The following is a 13975-nucleotide window of genomic DNA, read 5'->3' as shown; positions in this document are numbered from 1 at the left end:
CTCCTGCACATTCCTACCAGTTTTATTGAGCACTTAATTTTTTAGCAAGTACCTTGCTACGTAGGCCCCTTCTTCTCAAAGGGCTCATAGAGAAAGGAAGAGAGAGAATGGCTTTGACAGAGGTTAACTAGCGTTGGAAGTGCTACAGGAGTGTAGAGATGGAAGTCTAAATTGCGGGGACGAGGGGGTGGGGAACACCAGTGAAGACTTCAAAGAGGAGTGGATACCCTAGCTGAGTCTTGAAGAATCAATAGCTGACAACCAGGCAAAGGAGAAGAGTATGCCAGGAAGTGGAGCAGCATGAGCTAAGGCACAGAGTGTAGGGATGAGCAATGAAACTACGGTCCAGTACGGCCAGAGCGCAAACCACATAGGGCAAAATGTTGTCCCTGAAGAAGCTCCTGAAGAAGTAGTATCTTCATTTGGGTTCCCCAAAAGCAGAGCCTGAGGCGAGGACTTCAGTGCTGGTAATTTGGAAGGTAAGCCCAGGAAACAGAAGTGAGTTGGAGAGAGTGAAAGAGGTAAGGGGGAAAAGCCAAGAAAAATGTGTGTTATTGAGCTGATTGCTTTAGTAGACAACGGGCTTACTCTCACTGGAGACTCCCTGAAGAACCATGTAGAATATACCTCAGCATTGTCTGCTAAAGAACAAGGAGGCTGGGTCATTTACCTCTTAATTTCCACCCCCACTGGTTGAGGGTTACCTCCATCTCCCAGCTTGAACTCTTTCATATTTCCTGCTTAGGCTTGCCCAGGGCTAAGCAGCCTTCCAGGGTTTGAGAGAAAGCCTTGAGGCAGAAAAGCAGAGTGCCCAGAAAGCTTTTGGGGGTGGGATGCTGGCAACATGCATGGAATTATCCGTTCACCTGCATGGAAATCAGGGATAAGGTGTAGGCACCACAACAATCTTCTACAGAAAGTTACATGAAAATACCCCTCAGAAATATCCCACACATTTGAGGAGTTTAAAAGGTAGCATTGTCCATGGTTTCTAGGAGCTCACAGTCCAGAAGGGAAAAAAAGATTTAATCCGTAATTACAACTGAGCATGATCAATGTTCTGACAGAGGAAAGTATGGGAGGCTGTAGGAACCCAGAGGAAGAGCATACAACCCAGCTGGAGGTAGAGGGGATAGGTAAAGGGATGTTCAGGGAAAACTTCCTGGAGTAGAGAGTGTCTGGTCTGACTCTTCAAGGGAAAGTAGGAGTAAGCTGGGCAAAGAAAATGGTGGTACAGGGAGGAAGGGTGGTTGAGGCAACAGAAAGATCATGGGCAAAGCAAAGGATAGTATGAGGTAAAGAGCAAGATGAGAGTGGTGCATCAATAGATAAGGATAGAATCCGGAGAACTCAGATGTGGGGGACTAGATCCCATAAGTGATAGAAACTCACTGACAAATTTTTAAGTAGGTCAGGGATCTGCTTAGCTCCTCTGGTTGCTAAACCAGAGCCAGGAAAATCAGGAGGCTGTGTAGTAAATAATCTACACAAGTGTATGTAGCACATAGAAGGTTCTCATCAAATGGTAATTTGAAATGTCAACCAAGACATTTGTATAGAACTATACTGTTAAATTTAAATTTTTAATAAAATTTAAAAATCAATTACTTAGTCAGACTAGCCACATTTCCAGCACTCAATAGCCACATGTGGCTGGTGGCTATTATATTGCACAGCATATCCATAGAACATTCCCATCAGTGCAGAAAGTTCTGTTGGATAGCGTTGATAGACAAATACCTGGAAAAATCAGCACCTAACAGGGCCAGATTCAGTTCTGTGTGTCAGCTCCTCTTCAGGAAGCAGAACAGGAAAGAGGGTAGACTTCTTCACTTCTGCTGGAGTCCTCAGAGACTTCCTTCTTGTTGTGTGAGTAGCACAGCATGCATGGAGAGGGAGATAGAAATGCCACCCACATGGGCTCCTGGGAGTTGGTTTTCCCATGCTACCATTCAGAGTGTGCCTGAGAGGTCTGCCTTCCCCAGGGATCTCTGGTGGTTTCTGTTTCCACAGACAGCCACCCACCCACCACAGAGCTAGGGTGCCTTCCTTCTAACAAAATACTCCCTGTAGGATTCACTCACTCCCTCTGTGAACATTTATTAAAATGATGCCTTCCATGTGCTTGACGCTGAGTTAGATGCAGTACAGAATGAGAGAAATATTCAGTTATAATCACATCTCTCACATGCACGAATTCATTTAATTCTCAAAGCAACATTGTAAAATTGGTATTAATGTCATCATCCTGTTCAGAAGATGAAATTGAGATGCGGAGTGTTTAAGTGACTTACACAACATCACACAATCAGAAAGTAGCAGACCCAGGGAAGACTGGAATCCTGCTAAGATATTCACCTGTGTTATCTCATGTAATTTCACATAAAAAAATCCCATGACTCTGACATTTACAAACTAATTGGGAAGAAAAGATTAACACATGCAAGCCCAGTTTACAATTGATTTCCAAACAATATGATAAGAACAGTGACACAAGTATGCTCGGAAAAGTGTAGGAGCATCAAAGAAGGATGCCTTTGGTGAGCATCAGGGAAGGTTTTCTGGAGGAAATGACCCTTGAGCTGAGTATTAAGGATGAGGAGGGTCAGCCAGATGAAGTGTAGAGTGGGGAGAAAAGAGATGAAAATACTTTTTAATCCAAGTTGTCGTTTGTATTTCTACTTTGCTTATTGTTGGTTTGGCCTTCTAGAAATGTTATCAATATTTTCTTATTTGGCTTCTAAATTTTGTTTTAAAAAAAACCAAATGTCCTATGCCAAGGCTAGAAAAGAAATTATTTGAGGATTTCTTCTTAACTTGGATAAAATATTTAAATGTTAAAACATGACTGAACTCAACAGAAAGAAAAATATTCTGATGTTGAAAGGAAAAGAGATTTCAAAGGTGTGAAGTCATATGTCCTTACAGTTTTCTCTGCCCAGAATGCTCTTTTTCAGGTATCTGCTTGTCTGACTCTCACTTCATTCAGGTCTCATCTCAAAAGTTACATTATTGGAGAGGTCTTCCCTGACAATACTATTTAAAATGTACTTCTTAGACATTTCATAGCTTTTATAGCATTGAGAATAGTATCTTATGTTCTATAATTTTTTTATTTGCTCTGCTCATGTAGGCAAATGCTATTATTTTATGTTAATATTACAATTGGAAAATTTCATGAACTCTCATATTATGTCTAATAGTTTGTTAATCATTTCAGATGTTTTCTAACCTGTGAGAAAAATCAACAGCAAAATGGCAGTTGTCTCTTCTCTTCCTATTCTTTTAACGTTTTTCTTTTTCTTGTATTATTACTTTAGCCAGAGCCTCTAGTATTGTGTTAAAAAGTAGTTTATATTTGGGATTCTTGTCTTTTCCTGATTTAAAGGAACTGTATCTGAATTTTTTCTATTAAATATAGCTTTTGACATGAAGACTTTGTCAAATTGAGGACATTTCCAAAGAGTTTTTAAATTACAAATATGTATTAAATTTTCGATTGGAAGCTTTGTTTGCACCTACTAAGATAATCATGTTGTTTTTCTCCTTTAATGTGGTGAAACAAATTGGTACATTTTCTATTGTTAAAACATCTTTCCATTTCTCGGATACATACTATTTGATCACAGTTTTTTTTTTTAATGCATTGTTGGATTCAGTTGGTTATTTTGTTTAAAATGTTTCTATCTACGTTAGAAAATAAAATGTGCCATCTTGAGCCTAGAGGACTTTATGGGGAGCTTTTTATTATCATTTCAAATTCTTTAATGGTTATTATTTTGTATTTTTCTTGAGCCAATTTTGGCATTTTCTATTTTTCAGAAATATATCAATTTCATTTATTTTAAGTTTTCATGTTTTTAATTTTTAAAATCTCTCTTGTCTGTATATATTTCTTCTTTTTGTTGTGAATTTTGTTTATTTCAGTTTTTTTCTTGATTGTTATTACCAGAGGTATATCTATCTTATTGATCTATTCAAAGCTTTTAGTTTTGTGAATTTTCTTCTTTTCTCTGTCTTTCTCTCCCTTTCAGTTAGCCAAGGTTAGGTTTAGGTACAAGTTACAGGAAAACCCAAAATTCCAGTGTCTTCAGATAAAATATCTCTTCTTTCTTGAGTTGAAGAAGCCTGCAGATAGTTCAGGTGCTCTAAGTGTCAAGAATCAAATTATGTGCATCTTGGTACTCCACCTTGCATGGCTTCCATCTTGGTCAAAGATGACTACTGGAGTTCTAGCCATTAAGATTGTTTTCCATCCAGCAAGAAGGAGGAATGTCTTTTAAGGACACATTCCATAAGTTGCACATACAATTCTGCTTACATCCCATTGAGCGAATTTGCTCACAAAGCACTCCTAGGAGAAGAAAGGATGGGAAATGAGTCTCTATTATGGACAGTTGTGTGCTTGGATCAGAACCAGGTACATAATTGGCAGAGCCCAGACAAAATAAAAATGTGGGGCCCCTTGTTCAAAAATTGTTATGAATTTCAAGATGGCAACAGCAGAACATTAAACTGATCATGTTACCCTTTGAGCACTGTTCCCTGTGTGACTGCACAGCTCACATGCCTATGGAACTGATGCTGACCCAGAGTTCTCTAAAAAATGAGGTTCTCTATTTAATATAGAAGAGACAAACAAATATTGAGGGACAACTGGAAGTCTATGCCTCATTATTTAATTTAATCATTTCTGCCTTTTTTTTTTGTTTGTTTCTTAGAGTAAACTCCGTCCCTCTTTTTTAGTTCCTGAATTGAACATTTAACTAATTGGTTTCTTATTTCTGACAAACATATTGTATATTTCCTTCCTTGTACTCAGATATGTATTATTATTATTGACATTTTACAGATAAGAAGAATGAGCACAGAGAAGCTGAATAACATGGTCAAGCTTAGAGTTCAGATATGAACCCAGGCAGCTTGTCTCTGGATTCCATGCTTGTAACTAGTGCAATGTACTACCATTCTAGATTGTATATACATTTTAATTGTACCTATCACTTGGGGTGTAACTTATTTTCTTATTTCTCTCTTTCCTATTGTAGGACCATATTAAATTAAAAATATGCAAGACTAAATTATATTGTTTAGGGATACACACTTGAGTGGTAAAACCATAAAGAAGTGATCATTATAAAATCAGGTAGAGAGGGAACTGTAATTAGGACAGGGCACACGAAGAGACTTTTAGAACAACTAGAAAAGTTCTCTTGATCTGGTTGGTGGTTACAAGGATGTTTGCCTTATAAGAACTCACAAAGCTATACATTTTTGCTTTTGTGTTTTATTTTACAATAAAAATATTTTTTAAAGCAAATATGTTCTTTGAGTTCAGGAGCACACCTCCATCCCAACCATTTTTCTTCATGTTAATATTCTAATTTTAAGACTGCCTGTAATTTACTATAATAATTGTTACTATTTAATAAATGCTTAGTATGTGCCAGGCATTTTACACACATTCTTATTTCATTCTCACAGTAGCTCCGTGAGACAGGTTTTATCCCCATTTTACTGACAGGGGAAAAGATAGAGAAGTTAAATAAATTGCCTGATGTAACACAGCTAGTAAGTGGTAGAGTTAAGATTTGAAACCAGGCTTGAATACAAAGATCATGCTCTTCATTAATACATTCCGTTAGCTCCCAGTCTTTCCCATATCAAACTCTCAAATCATATTAATAACATAAAGGTGGCCTGATTTGATGAACAGAGTATTGTATCAGTTATGGTGGGGATGGGGAAGTATCTGGATGAGCCAGATTTGGTATTGGCTTGAGGAAACTCACAGCCTAGTGGAATAGACATTGTGACAATTTAAACTGAAAAACCTATCCTATTACTAGCTCCTACTCCTAAGTAATGATAAGTCATGTCATTAAAGAGAATGTATTTGGCACTGACACTGCTCTGGGTAGCAAAGAGGAAGAGCCATTGACAGGTAGTTTGGTGGATTTGAAATACAAACCAGGCTCAGGAGAGCATTAATGGTTTCTTAGCACAGTAATGCAAGGGGCTACTGTTCTGAACAGAGCAAAGATAAGTATAAGGTAATAGAAGGAAAAGGCTGTCTTTGGTAAATCTTGATTGTCTCCAAGAAATATGAATGTCACTCCCCTCTCCCTTGGTGAGATGTGATTACTTCTTGGGTGAACTAAGGAGGAAATCAACACTGATCCCTTTCTCTAAGGAGTAGGCAATGACTGAGAAGAGTAGGAGATGAGGGAAAGCTAGCCCAAACCAGATATATACACAAAGTTAGAGGGACAGGGCTGGCCCAGTGGCGCAGCGGTTAAGTGCACACGTTCCACTTTGGCAGCCCAGGGTTCACCACTTTGGATTCCAGGTGTGGACATGGCACTGCTTGGCAAGCCATGCTGTGGTTGGCATCCCACATATAAAGTAGAGGAAGATGGGCACGGATGTTAGCCCAGGGCCAGTCTTCCTCAGCACAAAGAGGAGGAGTGGTAGTGGTTAGCTCAGGGCTAATCTTCCCCCCCGCAAAAAAAGTTAGAGGGGCAGATTGTCCTCCTTCAAAGATAAAGAGTAGAGTTCCCAAAGGAGGGAATAAGATCATGGGCCTCAGGGATTTGGAAGAAGCTGGAGTTAAAAAAGTAGGTCAGGGAAATTGAGAAGGGAAAGAGCTCCCAAGGATGGAAATTCTCGCAGAGGCCACCCTCTTTTTGAAGGCCCAAGCCTGAAAAGCTTCACTTTTTCAATAAAAGAGACTGTTGAAGATGGATGAGTTCCAGTCTGTTTCTCCCACTCCTTGCTAAGAGCTACCTCCATGAAGTACTTTGTATACTTTATGTAGTTATTTGTTTGGGTGAGATTAGCAGGACAGGGTAGTCCAAGAAGGGTCAGGCTTCACCAACCCCCTAGTATCTAAGGACTCCAGTGGAGATGGGGCTAGAAAATGCATTATCCTCATATATAAATTTATTTTTTAAAAATTGAGATCTCACAAAATATATTGTTTATGCCTTAATTTCATCACTTAATTCATGAGAATTTTCTCATGATATAAGGTATTCTTTCAAAACATTATTCCTGTTATTGCAAAATATCCATCTTAGAGATGCATCATAACTAATTAAACCATTCCCTTTTTCTTGGATATTTAGGTCAATAAAGTCCTACTTTATTTTCTGTTATAAATAATGCTGTGGTGAATATCTTTTTAGTAATATCTTTAATCATCATCTCTGATCACTTCCTTGGTTTGGATTTCTAGACATGAGGTCACTGGGTCAGAGGGGATGAACTTTTCAAGGTTTTGAAACGTGTTGACAAATTGTCCTCCCCAAAGACCTCATCCCTTTATACTCCCAGTGGCAGGGTGTGCAAGTACCTGTAACATGATACCTTTGCCAACATTCTGGCTGTGATATTTACAGGGAAAAAAATGTTTTACCCAATTAGCCAAGAAACATGAACTGATAGAACTTTACCATCTGCCAAGAAGAAATTTGAGAAGTTTGGTTTAAACATGGGAAAGCTGATTGCATTTGTCACAGATGGGGCACCTGCAGAAAAAGGGGAAATTTTCAATGCTTTATTTCCATCAGGAGAAAAGGGTTGTACAACCCAGGCTTCATGTCTGTTTCACAAAGAGAGTGTGTGGTATCAAGTAGATGTGCTGAGTTCTCTGTGGTTTAGTGGAGAACAAATCAAGATCTCCCATTGTCTTCATGGTCATGCCCTTAACTGGTATTTATTTATGGGATATTTGGAAGAAGACAAAATAGGATATGGTAATTTAGTTTATTTTAATGACATTAAATGGCTTGATTGCTTAAACTAAAATAAAATATTTGGAGCTAAAGGACTCTAAGACATCCATGTTGCTAGGTACTCCAGTGTCATTAAGATTAGATTTTCTTATTGATGTGACAAATACTTAAACACACTGAGCTTGAAACTGTACAGGAATGAAACAAGGCTGTTGCTGAGTTGTTCAAGGAAAGGAAGACATTTAGATTGAACACAAGGCCATAGAACCTCATTTTCCAGTGCTTAAAAGAGTAACAAATTTTAGAGTTATAGAGTTACATGGTAGAAATGGAGTGACAGTTTCGGAAGAGATTCACAGATTATGATGTCAATGAACCTAAATTTCCAGAATTGCTGTTGGAGTGCAAATCTTAGAATGTATCCAACTTAATAAGCATCTCTTCTATTAATTTTGGAGGAAGCGATTGATATGAAAGTTAACTATGCCCAGTAAAGGGTCACAGTATCCCTGAAATTGTGTAGGCAAGATTATAAATCCCAGAACTACCTGGAAATTTATGACTACGTAATGAAGCACTAGGCATGACTTTTTTTTCATAAAATGTTAAAAGAAAGCTGAATATCACGATCAGTGATATAAATCTGGAATTTTAATTGAGATGTTCTCTGACTTATAAATATAACAATTTTCAAGAATAGTTCAGCCTGATAAAAACCTATATCCTCACTGAGTTGATCAAAATAGATCAATGACTAATACTAGGCCTAAAACTGTATATTTCTTCCCTAATTAACAAATATAATTAATTTTTTCATTTTTAATACATTTTGATTACATATATTTGAACAGCCTAAAGGTTTCACATCCCATCATTGTATTGTAGAATGTGATATATAAGTAATATACTGTAATAGGCAGACTCTGAAGCGCAGTAAGTCTCGGTACAGACTCTGGCTCATCAACACATAAAGTTCTCTCCTTGGCCTTTAATGTCCAACATGTCTGGGCTTGGCCTGCCTTTCCCATCTCACCTTCTACCACGTTTCTCCTCACTGACCATGCTCCAGCATCACAGGCCTCCTTGCTGTTCCTCAAACACCTCAAGCTTTTTCCCCCTTTACAGCCTTCATTGCTCCCTCTGCTTGGAGTGCTCCTCCTTCATATCGTCACATCACTTGCTCTCTCACTTCATGCAGGTCTCTTTTCAAATGTCACCTCCTCAGAGAGGCCTTCCCTGACCGCTCAATCAAAATAGCTCCCACCTTCCGTCTCTTACTATTACATTACCCTGCTTTTTTCTTTACTATGTAAAATCATAAATTCTATTGAATTATTTGCCTACTTATTTGTTGACTCTCTTCCCCACTGTAAGCTCTATAAGAGCAGGAACCTCACCTTTTTTGTGTCCTGATGTATCTCCAGCAGCTAGAACAGCTTCTGACACGTAGTGGATGCTTAATGAATATTTTTGAATGAATGATTGAATAAATGAGTGAACAAACAAAAGCTATACGTACAGGTATTTGGGGAGTACAAAGAAGGTGCGCCTAATCTAAACTTGCAGTTGAAATGGGATATCATCAAAGATTTCCTAAAGAAAGGTAAAATGTGAGCAGAGTTTTGAAGGACGAGTAGAGAAAAAGGGAAGGATCCTAGGTAAAGGAAACAGTAAGAGATGTGAGGAGCAGAGGGTAGGAGAGAACACAGCTTGAATACTCAGCAAACTGCAGGTAAACCTGAGATGACTCAACAATAAGGTGAACAGGAGAAAATGGCTTTTGTGTGGTTGGAGGAGCTGAGTGTAGCCTTTAAAGCTCTGTGAATGATTTGACCTCCAAAGCTGCTGAAAGCATCCTCTTTCTAAATGCACCCAAAGGTGATCAAAATAATCTGGACTTTCTAATGATACAAGAAGTTAAAAACAACATTTATTGGGAGAGTCCTCTTTTTAAAAACTCTCTGTGTGTGCCCTGTCCACCTCCCTTCCACACCGACTCTTCAACCAAGATCTGGCAGAAACCCAGGCCAGCTACCCTTCAGGGCATCCAACAAGATCCATAATTAGAAACCAGCTTTCCTGATGGGATTAGAGACAGATTGTGTATGGTGAGTTCATCTCACATAGCCGTTTTTAATAATATCCAATAAATGCTGTTGTTGCTATATGTGTCTTGGCAGATGTTTTAAGTCGTAGTTCTCCTCTCCACCTGCCCCACGATAAACTGATTGGTAAAGATACAATTTCACATATGTATATTTTCATGGCTCTTACAATTGCCAATTTAAATGTCTCATGTCCTCTGTATATGGAGGGAGAAAGAGTACATGTTGCTTTGCAGCAGGTAAAATGGTCCAAACAAAAAAATCACATCCACACCCCAAAGAGTTTATACTCCAAAAGCAAGAGTGGGCATGCTATGAAACACTGCAGAACAATACCCACACAATATAGGCAGATGGAGCAGCATATGGCAACCACAACTGGAATACTTTGTAAACCATCCCCAAACCGTGACTGGTCTTTGAACACTTCCCCAGTTCAAAGTATGGAACACTATCCTTTATCAGCAAACTCTGAAAAGCCAAATGAGATGTTTAAAGTAGCCTTAAGTAAAGGTCATATTCTTAAAGTGGGCAGACTTAAAAAATAAAGCTTTCTGATGAGAAGTAAACAACTGCCCATGCACATTACCATCCACCCTCAATGGTAACGCACTTTGTATCCTTGTTGACAGAGGCAGATACAGTTCATTGACTTTTCCTGATAAGATGCCACTAACTAATGCTTAAATGAAGATCTTAGGTGTCTTTTGGGGGCAAAAAGGAAAGACTTCAAAAATTATTCATTTGGCTTATGTTCATCAACCATTAAAATCCTAGTATGGTTATTGCCTCTTTTGTTGCTAGCATTTGAGGACAGGAAATAGAAAGGTAACTGGATTGGATAGAAAGATATTGGAACTAGAATCAAATCAGTTTTTGATGCCCAGCAAGTCACCTCATCTTTCTAAGCTCTACTTTTCCTGACTGTAAAATGAGAGTAATTAATTGTATCTACTTCACTACACTGTTTCAAAAATTAAATGGGATAGTATATATTAAGACATTTCCTAAACCAGAAAGCCCTGTACAAATGTTAGAGCATATTATGTAACATTCATTGTTTCTGTATTCTCCTAAATTCCCATAGAAGCTCTTCAAATGCCTCTTAAGCATTTTTATTTGTTGTTGCTTTTTTAAAATAGATTTTACTTTTTAGAACAGTTTTAGATTTATAGAAAAATTGAGAAGATAGTATAGAGAGTTCCCGTATACCCTGCACCCAGTTTCCCCTATTATTAACATCTTAGTATGATACATTTGTTACTATTAATAAAGCAATATTGATAACTGTTATTAACTAAAGTCCAGAGTTTATTCAGATTTCCTTAGTTTTACCTAATGTTCATTTTCTTTTCCAAGATCCCATGCAGATACCTACATTACATTAGTCGACATGTTTTCTTAGGCTACTCTTGCCTGTGGCATTTTCCTCAGACTTTCCTTGTTTTTGATGACCTTGACAGTTTGGGGGAATATTGCTCAAGTATTTTGTAGGATGCCCCTCTAATGCAATTTGTCTGATGTTTTTCTCATGATTAGACTATGGTTATGGGTTTAGGGGAGGATGATCACAGAGGTAAAGTGTCATTTTCATCACATCATATCAAGGGTGTGCAATATCAGTATGACTTATGACACTGATGTTGTCTGGCAGAGGTAGTGTGTGTCAGGTTTCTCCATGGTAAAGTTACTCTTTTTCCTCCTTTCTGTATATATTCTTTGGAAGAAGTCACCATTGCAAAGTCACTTTGCAGCCCACACTTAAGGAGTGGGGTGTTATGCTTCCCTTCCCTGGTTCTGTTTTTGCCAAATAAGATATCTATCCATGGGATAGAGCTTGGCCACTTGCAATAGTGAATGTTGAAGCTACAAGATATTTCCAAAGAGCTGGTATGAGCTCACTCATTTTTAGAAGAAAAACTACAGTAAGAGTAATTTTCTATTCCTTGCCTTGAAAATCATAGTTCCCATTTTTCTTTCAAGATAATTTTTACCTTAAAAAAAAGTGTTTACTGTGTTAGATTTGCCATTGAATGCTCGAGGGGCCCTGTCCTCTTTGTAGAGTCCTGTTTTTTTCTTCCTTCTGCTTTCTTATCTGTATCTTCTTTAAAAGGAGAGCTCGTGCATTCATTTCTTCTTTTAGATTTTTCCACCTGCTACTTCAAATATGTTGCCTGTATAATTTTCTGAGATAAAAAATTAGAATCCAAGCTTCTCTCTGAGGAATATTACCTTTGAAGTTCAGGGAGGCATCAGAATCAAAGTGAAATCTACAATTTACTTCCTTACAACAAATTCTGGGAAGATAAAACTAACAAGATACAAAAGGAAAAATCTGTTTCGAAGTGATAATAAAGATGCTGTAATGACTAGAAATAAAGAAAACATGAAGAAGTCATGAATAAAAGTTACTTGGTTTACAACAATTGCATTTCCCTGAACCTCAGCAATGTGGGGCAGCCAAAGTATCTAAATCTCAAACTTCTGATTCAGCCTTTCCTGGGAAAACTTTGTGGGGGACTGGTCTTGGCCACGCCAAGATACGTCTCTTTGGCCTGAGGATTATGGGGCTGGTTGCTTTTGATAAATTGGGACAGGGAAGGAGGCTCTGAGGGGTGGAATTTGCTTGCCCTTTGTTAGGAGACATTTACATTTGTAAGGTACATCTCTATCTGTAAAGGTGCCTCCCTCTCTGTACCAGGAAGAAGATGACCTTATCTCTAGAAACTCTTAATCAGTGGGAAGGCAAGGACTTAAATCTGCATTTGTTTATTGTGCTTGTCTGGTAACCTCCTGTAACTGACTTCCCTCCCCCTCCCAATGCTGGCATTTCTTTAAGGATTAAGCATCTTTCCTTAGGCTAGGAACTGATTGCTGCGCTCACCTGTGACCACCCAGCTCGAGACAATGGACATACCTCCTGCTATGCCCTCCAAGATAGCAGACCCATTACCTGCTGTGTCCATCAAGTGCTGTGCCAACAGGGCAATCTTGTGACTATTGTGGGAGGGACATTTCAATCATATGTGAAATATCCTGTTTGGGGGTATATAACCACTCTGTATACCTCACTTCTTCGGTGCCCTTTCTTCCTTCTGGAAGAAAGGCCCCAGGCCATGGTCCTCATAAAGCTTTGTTTAATTTTCTCCTGCTATTCTGTCTCTTGTGAATTTAATTCATTCTCCGGCCAGACGAACCCACATTGGGTAGACAAAATGTCTTCCTCCCCTACAACTTCATTTCTCGAATACTAGTCTCTGTGGCAGAATAAAAACACAGTAAACATACAAATACACACAGTGAAATCTGACACAAGGAATTTAGATGGGTTGAACTGAGTCAATAATATTTGTTTTAAAAGAAAGCTATATGGAGGTAGGTAACATTTTTCTAAAGATGGTCATGTAGATACATAATACTTGCCATCTTCCCTATCAAAAATATACCCATATCTGGGAAAACAACTTAGCATTCAGCTAATATACTCTTAAGACAATTTCTTTCTCCACAAAAAAGTAACAAAGATTAAAAGCTTCCATAATCACAGGCAATACAGTGTAAAGGAAAGAATACTAGTTTTGGAACTCGAAAGACCTGAATTCCAATTCTAACCTCATCACTTACTGACTTTACATGAGTTATTTAACTTCCCTGAATCTCAGTTTCCTCAGCTGTAAAAGACACATTAGGCCTACCTTGTGGGTCAGGTACATAGCAAAAAGCCTAATTAATACACAGCAGGCCCTGAATTAGAGAGAAAGAAGATGCCTTTTTGATCCTCACAGAGTTTATAATCTAGTGGAAGAAATGGAGATTAATTGAGGAATAAACAAAAGAAGTAAAATTATCAAAATAATAAATTCTACAAATTGTCTTAGGAAAAGATAGGTTCCCTTGAGAAAGTGATGATTGAACTAAAAGAAATCACTGAAAGAGCTAAAAGAAAGCTAGGCATTAACTAAACAAAGCCCAGAGGAAGAGCAATTAAGACAAAGGAGACAGAATATGCAAAGTTCCTGTGGTGGGGGAGATGATAGTGCTTTCAAAGAAGTGAAAGGAGAGTGCAGGCTCCTGGGATAGTGACTTGGGAGAGGTGGCAGGAGCCATGACAAGCAGGGCCTTGTAGGCCATCTT

The sequence above is a fragment of the Equus asinus genome, chromosome 5 (genome assembly GCF_041296235.1).
Source record: "Equus asinus isolate D_3611 breed Donkey chromosome 5, EquAss-T2T_v2, whole genome shotgun sequence".
In the NCBI taxonomy this organism is placed as follows: Eukaryota; Metazoa; Chordata; class Mammalia; order Perissodactyla; family Equidae; genus Equus; species Equus asinus.
Note: the sequence above shows the minus strand (reverse complement) of the source record.